This window comes from Acomys minous, assembly GCF_964271855.1.
Source record: "Acomys minous genome assembly, chromosome: 13".
NCBI classification, from domain to species: Eukaryota; Metazoa; Chordata; class Mammalia; order Rodentia; family Muridae; genus Acomys; species Acomys minous.
Window position 1 is genome coordinate 2,517,747 of NC_140495.1, and position 14,574 is coordinate 2,532,320.

Here is a 14,574-nt window from a genome sequence, read left to right on the forward strand (position 1 = left end):
GGAAGTCATACGGGAGGGGAGTAAGGGGAAAAGGGGAGGGAGGGAAGATAAAAGGGAGGGGATAACCATTGAGATGTCACAAGAATAAATTAATTAAAAGAAAAGAAAACAGGAAATAAGCAAGGAGTTAAAACAACCCTGAATAATGAGAGAACCGCTGGAGACACTGCCGTCCTGGTCTCAAACTGCAGAGCTACAGCAATAAAACCAGCACTGCACTCCAGAGCTACAGCAATAAAATCAGCACTGCACTCCAGAGCTACAGCAATAAAATCAGCACTGCACTCCAGAGCTACAGCAATAAAATCAATCAACACTGCACTGCCATAAAAGCAAACGTTGGGGGACAAAACTGAATTAAAGACCCAGACATAAGTTTACATACCTATGGACATCTAATTTTGTTTATAAAGAAGCCAGAAATACGTACTGGAAAAAAGACAGCATCTTCAACAAACGTTGCCGGTCAAACTGGATGGTTGCGTATAGAATTGAAATAGACCCACACTTACCACCCTGCACAAAACACAACTCCAAATGGATAAAACATCTCAGTGTGGGCTGGAGAGATGGCTCAGCAGTTAAGAGCACTGGCTGCTCTTTCAGAAGTCCTGAGTTCAATTCCCAGCACCCACATGGCAGCTAACAACTGTCTGTAACTCCAGTTCCAGAGGACCAGACACCCTCTCACAGACAGACATGCAGGCAGAACACCAATGTAAGTAAGATACACAAATTATTTTTTAAAAATCTCAATGTAAGTCCAGGTGCCCTGAACCTGATCAAATAGGCTTGAGCATAGGAAAAGTTCTCTGAACAAAACCCTGGCAGCATAGGCACTAAGAACAACAGTGAATTAGTTAATGGGGCCACGTGAAATGGAGAGGCTTCTGTACAGGGAAGGACGCCATCGCTCCGACAAAGTGACAGGCGACAGGATGGGGGAGTTACCAACTACACATCCTCAGGGAGCTGACAGCTAAGACACACGGAGAACTATGGGGGAAACTAGACATCAAGAAAACACGTAAGCCAATTAAAAGTCAGGGTGCATGTCCCAAAAGAAGAAACACACGTGACCGAGAAACACTTAAAGAAAGGTTCAACATCCGCAGTCATCGGGAAATGCAAATCAAAACTACTTTGAGATTTCATCTTACACCAGTCAGAATACTGGAGATCAATAAAACAATCGACAGCTCATTCTGTTGAGAACATGAAAGAAGAGGAACACTCATGCGTTCCTGCTGGGAGTGCAAACTTGTACAGCCACTTTGGAAACAAGTATGGCAGGTCCTGAGAAAGGGGGAAGTAGCTCTGCCTCAAAACCAGTTACACCACTCTAGGGCGCATACCCAGGACCTTATATCACATGTAGAGACTTATACATAGGACCTTACATCACATGGAGAGACTTTTACACAGGACCTTACATCACATGGAGAGACTTTTACACAGGACCTTACATCACATGGAGAGACTTTTACACAGGACCTTACATCACATGGAGAGACTTGCTCAACTGTGCTCATTGCTGCTCTAGTCATCATGGCCAGAAACTGGAAACAGACTACATGTCTGTCAGTGGGTTAAAAATGAGGCACATTTATTCAATGGAGTATTATTCAGATGTTTAAGACATGAAATCATGAAATTTTCAGGTAAATGGGTAGAACTAGAAAAAAATAATCTTGAGTGAGGTAATCCAGACCCAAAACCACAAATATGGTGTGTATTCATCGCTTTTGTGTGACTGCAGCTGTTCAGGCTTTCAATAAGCAAGCTACACTCCATATAACCGAGGTTATGTATGAAGTTAGAGGCTGGGGTGAGGGCTCAGTCTCCATGGATGCACAGAGTCTGGGGCATTGGCATGGGAGGCTCACACAGGGAGGGACAGCTACAACTAAGGGCCTCTTGAGGGTCACGTGGAAACTGGACACAGTAGAAGCTCCCTAACTCTGAGCACACAGGAAAGTGACATAAACAGGATCATCAGGTAAGAGGGGAGACAAAGCCTCAGTGGACAGCGCTCACCCAGACAAAGCTTCCTGTTCTGGGAACTGGGTTACAGCTAACTGAGTTGTTGGCCGAAGGGCCCCATGAGAAGGCCCCAGGAACCCAGGGTTTGCCAAGGCTTGTCATAGCTCTGCACGAGCCGAGGCAGGGCCCTATTGCTGAAGACACCTAAACAACTCGCTGAACATGGAGAAGTCAAGATGGTGTCTACACAGGGCTTTCACTCCTGCTCATGTGTTCATGATTCCAGAAAGTTCTCTGTAGGCTACCAAAGGAGAACAGTAAACACCAACCCAGCAATAAACCTTTTGATGTACAATGGTGACCTGCCTGAAAGGTACACTAATGCCACAGTGACACAAGGCTTTGAGAGTAACCAGCCAACACCTGACTGAATGAAGGCCCACCCCATGGAAAGGAAGCCATCCCTGAGACTGCTCAGGTGGCCAAGAACCTGACACTAGTAGGCAGGGATGCAGCAGAAAACCAAATACTATTGTTCTGCTAAAGGAACGTGACATTAAAATGATATTCTGCTATACTCGTAGATCAGTGTCTTGCTCAGCCATCATCAGAGACTTCCTCCTGCCACAGATGGGGGCAACACGGAGATCCAGGGCCTGACGACATGCAGAGTGAGCGTGGGATGCCTATCAAATCCCCCTCCAGGGCTCAGCCTATCAAACCCCCCCACAATGGCTCAGCCTATCAAATTCCCCTGAGGGCGCAGGGCGCCAATGGATAACCACTCACAAATGGAAAATCAGTTTTCTCCACAGACCCAAAGAAGCTAAGTAGCAAGGAGGGCGAGAGGTCAGTGCTTGACTCCCACTCAGAAGGGGAAATAGAAAACACAGCACAAGGGGATGAAGAGAGGGCAGTGGGTAGAAGACGGGGTGCGGAGGGAAATGAGGATGGGATCGGATGTGGGGAGAGTGGGAGGGGGTTGAGAGGGCGGGAGAGAGAAGGGAAATGAAGGGAGGGGGCATCTCTGAAGCAATGGAGACCTACGACAGGGTAGATTCCCGGGGGGGGGATATGGGGATAGCTCTAGCTGAGCCTCAGAGTAGTGGAGTTTGGGGGAGGGAACACTTGGGGACTGGCGGCCACCTTCCAGCCAGGCAGAACTCCTAGTGGATGGAGGGGAAAACCAACACAAAACTTACCCTGCCTACAAAAAGTATAAGGATTAAGAGAGAGCAGAGATTGAGGACTGTCCAACCAATGACGGTCCCATCCAATGGCAGAGAGCCAACCCCTGACACTGTCAACAACACTCTGCTATGCTTGCAGACAGGAGCCCAGCATAGCTGTCCTCAGAGAGGCTCCACCCAGTAGGAATCAAAACAGATGCTGAGACTCACAGTCAAACACGAGGTGGAGCTTGGGAAGTCTTATGGAAGAGTGGGGTGGATGGGGGGAAGGTAGACAAACCCTGAGGGGACAAGGGCCTCATAAGACCAACAGAGTCAACTAACCTAGGCCCGCGGGGCCTACAGAGACTGAAGCACCAGCCACAGAGCATGCGTTGTCTGGACGTGGGCCCCTTTCACATTTGTAACAGATAGGCAGACTGGTCTTCATGTGGGTCCCTCACATTTGTAACAGATAGGCAGACTGGTCTTCATGTGGGTCCCCTCACATTTGTAACAGATAGGCAGACTGGTCTTCATGTGGGTCCCTCACATTTGTAACAGATAGGCAGACTGGTCTTCATGTGGGTGCCTCACATTTGTAACAGATGATAGGCAGACTGGTCTTCATGTGGGTCCCTAGCAAGTTGAGCAGGCCAGGGTGGGGAGTTTCTCACATAGGCTTGTCGCCAGCTTTTGTGGGGGCTCTCTCTGACATAGACTCGTTGCCAGCTCTTGCGGGGGCTCTCTCTGACATAGACGTGTTGCCGGCTTTTGGGGGGCTGTCTCTGACATAAACTCATTGCCAGCTTTTGCAGGGGCTCTCTCTGACATAGACGTGTTGTCGGCTTTTGGGGGGCTGTCTCTGACATAGACTCGTTGCCAGCTCTTGCGGGGGCTCTCTCTGACATAGACGTGTTGTCGGCTTTTGGGGGGCTGTCTCTGACATAGACTAATTGCCAACTTTTGGATTATTTCCCCCTAGCAGAGCTGTCTTGCCTGGCCTCAGGGGAACAGGATGTGCTCAGTTCTGATGTGACTTCGAGTGCTGGAGTGGGTTGACATGGGGGATCCCCTCCTTCTGAGAAGGGGAAGGGGCAAGAGGGTTGAGGGGGGAGGCCAGGAGGAGAGGAGTTAGGGGCCTGCATTCAGGGTGTAAAGTGAATAAATAAATAAATTTTTAAAAAGAAAAATCTATTTTCAGTTTTAAAAATGTAAGTCTAAAATGCTTAGACATTTCAAACTACAGTCAAAACTGTCATTCTATTGGACCAAATATGTCCCCCATGACAAATACATGAGAACACCAAATATGCAAAGTCCCTTCACTGTGCATACAAAAATGCAATGCTACGGGATTTCTTTTCTTAGGCATTAAATGATGAATCTCTTTTTTTGTGGCTAAAACATTTCAGAAAATTACAGTCCGTAGTCTTGGATCATTTCAGAAAATCACAGGTTTTAAGATACTTTGGTACATTAACCCCAAGTTAAACAGAATAAGAAACAAAGCACTGAGAACTGACTCTGGAGAGGTTGGAGCTCCTTTCTTCACAGAGTACACTGATTTTTGAAGTCTGCAAAGGGGAGTGACATGTAAGAAAGTGAAGACAGCCCAGGCAACCAGGAGGGTCCATTTTGGACACTCTCCTGAAGCAGCAAAGCCTTCCTGGAAGAACGCTGACCTGGAACGCAGGTGCGGCATCACTAATGGCCAAGAGAGGACACAAAAGCCAGACATTGCAGCCAGCCACCAGACAGGCACTGGTCACAGCCTGCATTACAGCTCTGCTTTTCTAGGGGGTGCTGCTGTTCCACACCTCGTATACTAAATGTTACGGAAATGCAGACAGAACTTTTGAGACAGGGCCGGGCGTGGTGGCGCACGCCTTTAATCCCAGCACTCGGGAGGCAGAGGTAGGCGGATCGCTGTGAGTTCGAGGCCAGCCTGGTCTACAAAGTGAGTCCAGGACAGCCAAGGCTACACAGAGAAACCCTGTCTCGAAAAACCAAAAAAAAAAAAAAAAGAAAGAAAGAAAGAAAAAAAAATAAAAACCGTTTTGAAACAGGATTTCTTTGTGTAGTCTTGGCTGTCCTGGAACTAGATCAGTATACCAGGCTGTCCTAGAATTCAGAGACCTGCCTGCCTCTGCCTCCTGAATGCTGGGGTTAAAGGTGTGTGCTACTACAGCCCACTCAGAGGAAATATTAAATGAGATTTGCCACTTTTAAGGACTGCACTGCAGAAGGCAGGTGGGTATTGTTCATTAGTCACGGGATAGCGATCTGCACCCTCGGCTCTATACTAAACGGTCACGTGTCCTTTGATATAGACAGGTGCCAAGAACCCTCTTTTGTCACATAGTCAGACATTAAAGCTCTTGAGACATTTAGCAGGAAACATACGTGTTGGCTATTAGACTCCCTTTGTTAACTTTGCAGACTTTGTTAGTTGCAGACTAACTTTATACACTTTGCGGGGGGGGGGGGGGGGGGGGAGGGGGATGGGGATGAAAGGGGGAGGTGCGGGAGGAGGGCTGCCCTGAGGAGCTCCGGCAGCCAGGCTGGGCAGCTTCAAGTTTTGCCTCTGGCCTTCCCCCACATCCTTCCCTGGGTGCCCACCTTCAGCTCTTCAGCGCCCCTGAGCGCCACTCCCTGTGGTCCCTGAAAGGGCTGCTGGGATCTTTGGACGGTGCTGCTGGCCTCTCTACCCCTCCAGACAGCAGCACCTCAGGACTCCAGAGCGGCTGAGGCTAAATCTCCACAGCCAGGGACCAAGATCAGACACTCGGAGAAACTGAGACGCTGAAGCCACGGAGAGAGCAACAGCACCTGAGGCCTCAGTTATGGCCGCTGCTGACAGGGATCTCGGGGAGGGAGGCGTGTTCAACTACAGCTAGTCTGTGGGCTCCAGCGCCATCTCTGTGGCAACAATGTATAAACTAGCCATTCCTCTGAGGCAGGGAGCTTTACACAGTCTGGCACTGTCAGCCGGGAAACAGGACCAGGAATCTGACCCCTTAGTGTAAATTCATAGTTTAGTTAAGGAAAGTTGTTTTCTTTAGCTTATAGTTGAAGTCTGAGTAAACCCCTTGACCCATGAGGTAACAGGCCTAGACCCCACACCTCTCTAACTGTCATCATAATGGCCATCTCCAGCCCCTTGGTGGGACCCTTCCCAGACCTATGCTAATTTTAGGTGAAAAAAATCTAAACAAAAACTCACCAGTCCCTAAGCTCCCCCAAGATCAGGACTTGAAATCCCACCAATCCTTGCTCTGGAAATCTCTGCCCTAGAATGTCCCGCCCCCTAAAAAACACTATATAAAGGCCGTGTCTGTCCAGTTCTCTGCTGTCTTCTCCTGGGAGCAGACACAGCCACTCCTGCATTCGCCCCTCCAATAAATCTCTTTTAAGAGATTTGCTGCCTGGTGTGACTCTCTTCGGAAGAAACTAAGAAGCCCAGAAGAGAAGGAAAGGAGCCAGGCTTAGGCTTCTGAGCCCCTCAGCTCAGTTGGGGTTGGGGAAACCCTCCCTGGGAGCTTCAGTGCCTCTGCTGAGGAGGCCTCCCCTCAGAGCTGTGTGGTCCCTGGGCTCCCGGGTCTCGGGGTACCCTTTTGTTGGGACACTGTCCCACCTCAGAGCTGTGGTCTCCTGGACACCTTCCCATCTGAGCAGGAAGACCAACAACAAGACTTCACTATATTCACAGGGGAGAGAAACATGGATCCTGAAGTGAATTCATGTTACAAAAGGTATCTGAAAGCAGATGCTGAAAACCCAAATTTAAACGCACCCCCTGGCATTTGTTTAGTAGAACGTCAGCGTCCTTAGAAGTCCCAGTGGGTGAGTTCAGAGCACCACTCTTGTTTTGCTTTTTACCTCTTAGACGCTGGGGAGTGAACGCCAGGCCTGTGTGCGCTAAGCGAGCGCTCTGCCACTGAGCTACAACCCTGGCCTAGAACTGAGCCCTGAGAAAGGAGTGTGGAGGCTGGCTCTCCCCTGCCCCCCCCCCACCCCCAGCCCACATACACACAGAACACAGCCATTGAGGACAAACCCTACCCTAAACTTCTCCTGCCTCTCCTGGGAGCCCCCAGGGCACTCTGTCATGGAGAGAAACATTCTGTTTCTGTTCTGTGTCCTTTCTGTCTCTTAATTGGCAAGATGAGGAAATAAAGAGACTAAAGTTGTGGGGCAGATGCAGGAGGCTGGTGGTCAGAGGACTCTCCCTGGCCACAGCTCTCAGATCCCTCAGCCCCTCCCGGTTTCAGGGTCTTCTTCATGTAAAACTGAGGAAGCTATTGTCACTCCAACCCTCGAGCTGTGTTACAGGCCAGTACTTACTGACAACCTGACAGGCTCTAGAATCATCTGCTTCCTGACTGCAGATGCAGCGTGCCGCACTGCCTCGCTGCCCTGCTGCCATGCCTTCCCTGCCATGGGGACTCTCCAATGTGCTGACTCCAAACTGTGAGTTCAAACAAGCCCGTCCTCCCTTGAACTGCTTCCTGTCAGGTGTTTCTGTCATAGCGACAGGAAAAGAATAAATAAACGGGAGAGAGCTGGCTAGTGCAGTGAGGACTGAGGAGGCGACAGGAAGAGAGAAAGTCACAGAAGCACAAGTTCTCATTTGGCCTCCAAGTTGGGCATAGGTGACCATGGCTCACACTGGCCCACCCCATAATACCCACAATAATGGCCAACCTCCTCCCCTGACTTCCTTGTGGAGAGACTCTCTAAGAATGTGTAGGTAATTACCTTAGACCTGAACTTAGCAGGGGGTATTGCCTTGAGTACAGAAAGTTACATGGACAATGCATTTGCACCCAGTGAGCTAATCTGTTTGTAGAGCTAACACACCCACATGTGTCAATTTTCCTGGGCTTTGACTCTTCCAAAGTCCAGCTGTGCCACAGCCTGGCTACCACCCTACTCTCCCTCTGTGGTACTGCCCCTCCTCTGGTCTCCCCTTCTCTCCACCCAAAGCTCACCCACCCTCCTAACCCACTCAAGCCCCCCTATCCCTGGAGACCTACTCGGAGCCATCTCTAGTGCTCTGACTCCTGATGTCAGGTGGCCACACTGTCCTCTCCCAGAGCCTTCTGTCCTCAGCTAGCTGCCAATAAATGCGACCATGATGGTCATCCTGAAGGCCACTCACGCCGGCCGCACTCACAGACAGCATGCACCATCAATCACACCCTCGTTACTGAGTGTGTGTGTGTGTGTGTGCGTGTGTGCCACTAAGCATGCAGGAGCTGCGCTTTGTAATAAATTCACCACCACCACCCCCCCACCCCCCCCACCCCCGTGTTACAAACAATAGCTGACGTCTCAACACCCTGTACACTGGTAAGAAGCCTCCGGGAATCCCCCAGGGAGCCCAGCCATAATCAGTCTTTGTCCTGAGTTAGGGAGCAAGTGTCAAGTTGGCATGTGGGACGCCTGTGTCTCTTGCCTCCAACACTCCAAGCATCTGCGTAGGCAATTTACTAGACCTATGAGAACAAGACGTCTCAGAAACAATTCTTTTTCCGGGAGTGATGGCAAACACCTAATAATAACCCCAGGATTCGGGAGGCTGAGGCAGGAGAATCTTAAGTTTGAGGCCAACACAGGCTACAGAGTAATACCGTGCCTCAAAAAGGAAAGGGGAACAAGAAGGGGACGAAGAGGAGGGGACAGTTCCACTTGCTTCCTCCAGAAGAGGTCCTGAGGGCCCCGCGGCCTGACACTCCTTACCTGACAGCCAAGTGCAGTGTCGGTGCCCTCTGACCTACCTCTCTGGGGTTAGGGTTTATGGCTGCTGTGCTTTCCTGTCCCTATTGACTCACTATATATTATTCCCAGCAAACATCTTCTTTTATGGAGAAGATATGGGTGTACGGTGGCTGATGGGCAATTCACCTTTCCCCCATTGCCCATGGCTGGCACACAGCTAATCGCCCTCCTCCACCAGGCCCTGATGGAGAGCTCTGGGGCCTCTCTTTGTGGAGGAGAGTGCTCAAGCACAGGCCAGTGACCAGCAATGACCGGTGGGTGGGAACCAGGAGCCCCGGAGCTGCTTCCAACCTCACAACTGTGAGTTCCCTTCCCAGGCCTAGGGAGGAGGGACAAAGGAGACAAGCTCCACTCCCATTGGTCAGATCCTGCCTTGAGAGTTTCCAGGACAGATATCTTGTCCTAACTAAGTGGTAGGTTCCATAGCACCTACAGGTACCTGGCCTCTGTTCCTGTCTCCATGGTATTTAGACCACAACTGAGTAGTCTCTTGCATCGGTCAGCTGGGCCTCTCTGACTCCTCCCCTCTAATGGCGGGGCCCTGGGAAACTGAGGTCACACGGGATGTAAGCAGAAGGGTTGAAGTGACCTGAGACAACACAGCATGTGGATCCTAAGGAACCCAGAGGATGCCGTCCAGAAATGGTGGTAGAAACCTTAGCACTGGTGGGCTGTGTTTCTAAGCAACAGCCCCACCTCCTGGAGGAAACACAAACTGCAGAGCACACCCGCCCAGCCTCCCTCCCTTGGGCCCTGGCAAGGCAGCAGGCTAAAGTTACTAGTTTGCTGCTGTTTTGACACCTGAGATCCCTAAAGCTCTCTCCTGACGGGCTTGAAGCACGGTGGAAGGACCCAGAGAGCATTCTGCTCTGGTCAGGCAGCAAGCTTCGCCTCTCTAGTCTACCCTGACAGCACGGGAGAACCACTCGGGGCCATCAATTTGAGTGAAGTGTCTGTTTGCATAATCCACTTTTCTCCTAGAGCTGTAAAAGTAATTGCTCATTCATCTCTGGGAAAGGGGACCATTACTGCAATTTGGATCCAATTTAAATGTCAGCTCCCTTTATGAGGCCTCACTTCATTACGAAGTCAAGGCAAACAGATGGCGCCTCTAACCGGAGTGAGGGCAGAGTGGCGTGGACAGCGCGAGATCAGTCAATAGAGACCTGTTTGCACAGCCATTGAGTGAGGTGCTCCCAGCTGGAAGAGACACCTCATGCAGAGTGAGCAGAGTATAAACAAACCTGAATCCTTGCTGAGGGAGAGTTGGCACCGTAGGCAGAGGAGACGATGGTGATCAGGAGGGCTCAGCCCACTGCGGGCTGGGAGTGGGGGCACACCCCCATAATCCCAGCACTTCAGAGCCTGAGGCAGGCTAGTTCACGGTCAGTCTGGACTTGGGTGAGATTCTGTCTCAAAAGAGAACAAGGGAAAAGTCCAACTGTAGCTGCCGTAGTGACAGGGCAGCCAGTGTCAGCACGCAGCTGCTCGGGCAGTCTGGAGTACTCGGCCAGGGTTCAGGATTCCGCGGGAGCGTCTGTGTGCAGGACACAGCAGGGCCTGCGTGCAGGACATGGCAGGGCCTGTGTGTAGGACATGGCAGGGTCTGTGTGCAGGACATGGCAGGACCTGTGTGCAAGACATGGCAGGGCTTGCGTGCAGGACATGGCAGGGTCTGTGTGTAGGACACGGCACGGCAGGGCCTGTGTGCAAGACATGGCAGGGCCTGTGTGCAGGACACCGCAGGGCCTGTGTGCAGGACATGGCAGGACCTGTGTGCAGGTCACGGCAGGGCCTGTGTGCAGGACACCGCAGGGCCTGTGTGCAGGGCATGGCAGGGCCTGTGTGCAGGACACGGCAGGGCCTGTGTGTAGGACACCGCAGGGCCTGTGTGCAGGACATGGCAGGACCTGTGTGCAGGTCACGGCAGGGCCTGTGTGCAGGTCACGGCAGGGCCTGTGTGCAGGGCATGGCAGGGCCTGTGTGCAGGACACGGCAGGGCCTGTGTGCAGGGCACGGCAGGGCCTGTGTACAGGACACCGCAGGGCCTGTGTGCAGGTCACGGCAGGGCCTGTGTGCAGGACACGGCAGGGCCTGCGGGGCCAGGATCGTGGCCACAGCAGCAGTTTTAATCCTGGGCACGTGCAAAGGAGAAGCCACTCATAACCACAGTCCTCACGGTGTGTCCATCCTGGTGCAAGCAGGGAACAAAGCTGTTCCCGGGAAGCGCCGTCTCCCTGAAGACTTCCCTGAGATGGGGGCTTTTCCAGCAGCATAGTCTCCCACCTGTGCAAGTGCAGGTTATAAAAACAAGTCATTCTTTTCAGTTATGGTTACTAAATTACAAGCCTTATCATCTAAAATGTCAACATATAGCCCATCTTCACCTGAATATTTAAAAAGGAAACTCTGCCGACATGCTGTCTACTGGGAAAAATGGTGACAAAATATGGATTAAGTGTGTGGTATAAAATTATACCCATTTTTACAGTACTGAGTGTTGAATGTGGAGCTTTGAGAATCACTGGCCAAGTGCTCTGCAGCTGAGCTACAGCCCCATCCCACCCAGCTGTATTTTAGTTTAAAAGACTTTGACATTCATGTGTACATATTTGTGCATATGTGATGTGAGTGGGTACACAGGCCAAGGCACACATGTTGACGTCAGGGGACAAGTCTGTGAGGTCATTTCTCTTCTCCCATCTTTACAGTTGCCAGGTTTTTGTGGTTCACTAGTGCACTCTTTACATTTTGTCTGTCTGGTCTCAGTGCTCAGAAAGGGCTTAAACTTGCCGTCTCCCAAGAAGCCAATACTACAGACTGCACCCCAAACCCAAAGAAAAACTACATGAAGTGCATAATGTGCATGTGCTGTTAACCCAAACGCAAACATTTGCAAAGCCAGTAAAAAAGCAAGAGACCTTCAGCTTAAAACACGCACTGTACCTGCCCTCTCCTGTCCACCCTGCCACCACTAACTCCAAAGAAGCAGGGTGCAAGCTGTGGTGAAGTCAGGAGGCTGAGGCAGGAGGATCACAAATGACAGCAAATCAGAAAAAAGGCCAGATCAGAAGGAGTTGGGGGAAGAGATGCCAGGGACTGTCTCATGTGCCCATGAGGGGGGAGCGCAGGCTATGCCTGAGACTGAAGGGGACCCACTGAACGGCAGCTTTCACAAGTATAGGTCCCGAGTGTGATGGGCACGGGAGCAGGCTGGGTGAGGACAGGGACGCCTTTCTTCCCCAGCCATGGTTTGTGAGAAAAAGAAGAATCAGACAGGTGTGGTGTGGTTATCCCAGCACGTGAGAGGCTGAGACAGAAAGATAGCGGCCTGCAGTAGAAGAGACGGCATCTCAAACTAATAACAACAATAACAGTAGTAATAATAATAGCAATCATGATAATAACACTAGAGGCTGGAGACTGGCCTAGTTAGAACGCTTAGTTAGGAGCGCTTGCTGCTCTTCTGGAAGACTGGAGCTTGGTTCCCAGCACCCACGCCACGTGGCTCACAACTGATGACAACTCCAGCTCCAGGGATCTGGTATCTCCGGTCTCCTTTGGCTCCTACACTCATGTGCACATACACACAGAGAGACATGCACACATGCACATCATAATAAAAGATAAATCACCCTTAAAGACTATAATTCCTGTCCTCTTATGCTAATCTTCCTTGTCAACTTGACTGGCTTTAGAACCACCTCAGAACCTGGTGAGGCCGCTCCAGGTGTGTCTGTGAGGGTGCGTCCAGGCGGGATTAACCGGTGTGAGTGGGTGACGCTACGCCAGAAGCTGGCCGCCCGCCCGGGCATTCACCTTCCGTCCCCTCCCTGGTTTCTGTGGTGCAGAGAGCACACTGCTTGTGAGCGCCCCTGCTGCCATGAACTCCGATAGACAAACCCTAAAGCTGTGAACCAAAACCAATCCTTCCTCCTTCAGCATGGTTATACCAGTGACACCGAAGTATCTGTACACATCCCAGCTCTGCTCTTGCTGTTTTTTTGTTTTTGTTTTTGTTTTTGTTTTTTGAGACAAGGTCTCTCTGTGTAGCCTTGACTGTCCTGGACTCACTTTGTAGACCAGGCTGGCTCCAAGCTCCACATTTTTTCTCTCTGGCATTTATTGGATGTTCTACTGCCCTGAACAATAACAAATTGCACTGTCCTGGACTCACTCTGTAGACCAGGCTGGCCTTGAACTCACATCAATCCTCCTACCTCTGCCTCCCAAGTACTGGGATTAAAGGTGAGCGCCACCACCACCCGGCTGCTCTTGCTGTCTTATATTAAGGTCATTTAGGACATTTAATTCAATCTTATAAGGTGTTCATTTAAAAACAAATAGTGTGTGTGTGTGTGTGTGTGTGTGTGTGTGTGTGTGTGTACACTGACCCATGCAAGCAAGTGTGAAGGCCAGAACTTAATGTCTTCCTCAGTTGGGCCCCACCTTATTACCTAGACTGGGGCTCTCACTAAAGCTGGAAGTCAAAGTCTCAGCTGGACTGGCACATCTGCCGGTGCCCATCGTCTCCAGCATAGCGTTGGGCTGCTCATGTGTGCCTCTGCACATGTGTGCCTCCGCACATGTGGGCCTCCGCATATGTGGGCCTCCGCACATGTGTGCCTCTGCATATGTGGGCCTCCGCACATGTGTGCCTCTGCATATGTGAGCTTCTGCACATGTGGGCCTCTGCACATGTGGGCCTCCGCACATGTGGGCCTCCGCACATGTGGGCCTCTGCACATGTGGGCCTCTGCTCCAGCCTTTTCACTTGGGGCTGGGGTCTGAGCCCAGGCACTCCTGCAGGCACAGGAAGCACTCTGCCCACTGTGCTGTCTCTCCAGCCACTGACGGGCCATTGTGTTAAGGAAAAGGTTCAAGTTCTAAGAAGGTAAGGCCACCTTCAAGGTCAGGCTTCTAACAGAAATTCTAGTGATCTCCAAAGACGTGTGTTTTGATGCCATAAACGGTAGCAATCCTGGGCCAAGTGAGCCCCAAGCTCCACATTTTTTCTCACTGGCATTTATTGGATTTTCTACTGCCCTGAACAATAACAAATTACACTAACGCATCAGTGAATAAGGAGATTCAAGACTAAAATGTCTAAAGTGTAATATTTGTGCTCATGGTTACATAAACACATAAATCCTGCTGCCCTTTTGGCTACTAATGGAAACATTTTCTACGCAGCTGACTGAAAGCAGAGTATAAAAATAAGAGATTATATAAACTAGAGATAAAGTCTGCCTTTTCTTCACTTTTCTGCCAGTATACCAAACTACTTAAAAGCATCCTGCATTTACAGTTTTTACGCACATTTTCAGTAATCAAAAGAAAAATTAAAATGCAAATCTTACAGACAAATGAAATTGTCTATTATGTTTATAGGTTAGATAGGTAGGACCTAAAGGAATACAGATGTGCGCGCGCACACACACACACACACACACACACACACACACACACACGTGCGTGCACATGCACACACAGAAAGAAAGAAGGGAGCAGGCAGAAATGTCATAACAATGATTGTTTGTACAGCACTTATAACACGCCAGGACTCATTACGGCTTTGCGTGTCATTTAACACTTAGCTGCCGGCAGCACCCTGTCACAGATGAGGAAGCAGAGGCAC

General features: G+C 50.5%; 1 protein-coding gene across 1 annotated transcript in view; it reads right to left on the bottom strand.

The window, feature by feature from the left end:
- The window catches only part of ACKR2 (atypical chemokine receptor 2), a 42,647-nt gene extending 32,445 nt beyond the window's left edge, over positions 1–10,202 (bottom strand). The window contains exon 1 of the mRNA XM_084754216.1: positions 10,181–10,202. The gene's annotated coding sequence lies outside the window, so the exon portion shown is untranslated. The remainder of the gene's footprint in view (positions 1–10,180) is intronic.
- Between the last annotated feature and the right edge of the window lie 4,372 nt (positions 10,203–14,574).